Source organism: Rutidosis leptorrhynchoides, chromosome 8 (assembly GCF_046630445.1).
Source record: "Rutidosis leptorrhynchoides isolate AG116_Rl617_1_P2 chromosome 8, CSIRO_AGI_Rlap_v1, whole genome shotgun sequence".
In the NCBI taxonomy this organism is placed as follows: domain Eukaryota; kingdom Viridiplantae; phylum Streptophyta; class Magnoliopsida; order Asterales; family Asteraceae; genus Rutidosis; species Rutidosis leptorrhynchoides.
The window spans coordinates 250,318,938-250,322,912 of NC_092340.1; positions in this window are offsets into that span (position 1 = coordinate 250,318,938).

Below are 3,975 nucleotides of genomic sequence, written 5' to 3' on the forward strand. Positions count from 1 at the left end.
TTCTTTTATTTTTCCGTCACCTTTTATTTTTCAACCATTTTTCTTTTTCGACCTTTTTCGACGAACTCTTTTTCTTTCTTATTTCTCGCTATTCTAGTTTTTAGGACATAGATTTTTGTTCTACTTCTTATCTAAATTTCTTAAAATTACGAAAATTTATTTTAAGTGGTTAAATTGATAGACATCAAAATTTTCTGGTTCGTAGTAATAGTTGGATTTGTACGTGGACCGGGTTATTGGAGCCAAACAGTCCTCAATTATATTGAGACCTAACGAATCCTGCCCCTCTGCTGCATCTTTTGGCTATTCAAAACGTGGGCAAAATCAAAAAAGTCTATTGATTGGATAACTTATTATAATTTTTCTTTCCTTTTAAAAACTAATAGGATATTCAATGATTGCACCGAGCAAGACGTTCACCACCTTTTGTACGTTCACCACCTGTAACTAGATCAAGACATTTAGCAAATATTACTGCCGTTGATTTTTCTTTAGAATCGTCATCCAGTCGACCAAGTACTCCAGTTCAAATTTCCGATAATCCATTTTTTGAACCCGACCTCACAATTGAGAATCCGGAGAATATTCAGGAACGATTCATAGATCCTGAACCACTAAACTTTCCTCCGGAACCACCAATCATTCAAACAGAGATTGTTGAGGAACGAACCATTAAATCAGAATCCTCTAGTGATTCCGATTCAACAAATTCAATTATGGAGAATCTGGAACCTTTAAGTATGGAAGACCGAATGAGAGCTAAACGCACTGGCCAAGGTCACGCAATTACTCATCCAGACATTAATGCGCCAGATTATGAAATCAAAGGACAAATTCTACACATGGTGACTAATCAATGCCAATTTAGTGGTACGCCGAAGGAAGATCCAAATGAACATTTACGTACCTTTAATAGGATCTGCACACTATTTAAAATCCGAGAAGTGGAGGATGAACAGATATATCTCATGTTATTTCCCTGGACTTTAAAGGGAGAAGCCAAAGATTGGTTGGAATCGTTACCTGAAGGGGCGATTGATACATGGGATGTTTTAGTTGAAAAATTTCTTAAACAATTCTTTCCTGCATCTAAAGCCGTAAGACTTCAAGCAGAAATTGTTACGTTTACACAGAAGCCAAATGAAACTCTATATGAGGCGTGGACTAGATTTGGAAAGTTGTTAAGAGGATGTCCGCAACATGGTTTAGACACCTGTCAAATAGTACAAATATTCTACCAAGGATGCGACATCACTACAAGAAAAGACATAGATATAGCAGCTGGTGGTTCTATTATGAAGAAAACCGAAACTGATGCTTACAAAATTATTGATAACACTGCTTCCCACTCACATGAGTGGCACCAAGAAAAAGATATCGTTAGATCATCTAAAGCAGCTAGAGCCGATTCTAGCCATGACTTAGATTCCATTTACGCAAAGATAGATGCTGTGGAGAGACGAATGGAAAAGATGCCTAAAGATATTCACTCAATACGAATTAGTTGTGAGCAGTGTGGAGGACCACATTTGACAAAAGATTGTCTCAGTATTGAATTAACAATGGAACAAAGAGAGAATATTTCATATATAAACCAAAGGCCTGGAAATAATTATCAGAATAATTATCAACCGCCAAGACCGATTTACAATCAAAACCAGAATTATAACCGAAATATTCCATACAACAACCAACAAGGTCCTAGCAATCAACAAGTATCCAATAATAATTACAATTAGCAAAGACCTAATTTTCAAAACAAACCACCATAACAAATCGATGATAAAAAGCCAAATTTAGAAGACATGATGACGAAGCTAGTTGAAACTCAAACGCAGTTTTTCACATCTCAGAAACAAACTAATGAACAAAATGCTCAAGCATTTAGAAATCAACAAGCTTCTATTCAAAATCTGGAACAAGAAGTAAGTAACCTAGCAAGGTTAATAGGTGAAAGAAAACCGGGAAGCCTACCTAGTGATACAAATGCTAACCCCCGGAATGAAACAGCTAAAGCCATTACCACAAGAAGTGGTACAACACTTAAACCACCTGAAATACCTGTAACTTCTGATGAAGCTATTCCTACTCCATAAGAACCACAACCTGATCAAGATAAGGAAAAAGAATTGGTAGTTGAAAAGGTTAATGAAGATAACACAGCTAAGGATAAACCTTATGTTAAACCATACCAACCACCACTTCCTTACCCGAGTAAAATGAAGAAAGAGAAACTTGAAGCCGAGCAATCCAAATTCTTGGATATGTTTAAACAGATAAATGTAAATCTTCCTTTCATTGATGTGATTTCAGGAATGCCTAGATATGCTAAATTCTTGAAAGATCTAATTTCAAATAGAAAGAAAATGGAAGAACTCTCGGCTGTTACCATGAATGCTAATTGTTCAGCAGTGCTGTTGAATAAGATACCAGAAAAATTATCTGATCCAGGAAGTTTCACAATTCCATGTTTTCTGGGTAGTCTTAGTTCAATAGAAGCATTGGCAGACTTAGGTGCTAGTATAAATCTAATGCCGTATTCACTATACGCTAAACTAGACCTTGGAGAATTGAAACCAACCAGAATAAGCATTCAACTAGCCGATAGATCAATAAAATATCCTAGAGGGATAATGGAGAACATGCTAGTTAAAGTTGGTACTTTAGTATTTCCAGTAGATTTTGTTGTTTTGGACATGGAAGAAGATTCTCAAGTTCCTCTCATATTAGGAAGACCATTCTTAAACACGGCTAAAGCAATGATAGACGTGTTCGGTAAGAAATTGACCCTAAGTATAGAGGATGAGAGTGTTATCTTTTCAGTTGATAGAGCAATGCAACAACCACAATCTGCAGATGATACATGTTATTATATTCAAACTATAGATGCATATGCAGAATTATTAGAAGAATTTCCAGAATTACAAGGAATAGGAGAATGTTCTTTAGGAGAAGGTAATGAACCAATTGATGAAGCTGAAATGTTAGCTACACTTATAGCTAATGGATATGAACCAACAACAGAAGAAATTCAAATGCTAAAAGAAGAAGACAAATATCGATACAAATCATCGATAGAAGAACCACCGAAATTAGAGTTAAAGCCACTTCCAAACCATTTGGAATACGCTTATTTACATGGTGAATCTGAATTACCTGTAATAATATCGTCTTCTCTTACTGAAAATGAGAAATCACAACTCATTTCTGTGTTGAAAGCTCATAAACCAGCCATTGCATGGAAGATTCATGATATTAAAGGAATAAGTCCTTCGTATTGCACACATAAAATCCTTATGGAAGAAGGTCATAAAACGTATGTGCAACGCCAACGAAGACTAAATCCTAATATGCAAGATGTAGTTAAGAAAGAGATTATTAAACTGCTAGATGCAGGTTTGATATATCCAATCTCTGATAGTCCATGGGTAAGCCCAGTTCAATGCGTGCCTAAGAAGGGTGGCATGACTGTCATTACAAATGAGAAAAATGAGCTTATTCCTACTAGGACCGTAACAGGATGGCGTGTGTGTATTGATTATAGAAAATTAAATGACGCCACCAGAAAAGATCACTTTCCCTTACCTTTCATTGATCAAATGTTGGAAAGATTAGCCAGAAATAGTTACTATTGTTTTCTAGATGGATTTTCCGGATATTTTCAAATTCCAATAGCACCCGAGGACCAAGAGAAAACCACATTCACATTTGAATCATGTCTAGTTAATCTTGAACGAATGCTCATTAGATGCTCATTGAATCATGTCTAGTTAATATGATAGAAGAATGCATGGAAGTTTTCATGGATGACTTTTCAGTCTTCGGTGATACATTTGAATCATGTCTAGTTAATCTTGAACGAATGCTCATTAGATGCGAACAATCAAATCTAGTACTTAATTGGGAGAAATGCCATTTCATGGTTAAAGAAGGCATCGTTATTGGACATAAAATTTCAAAAGAAGGAATTGAAGT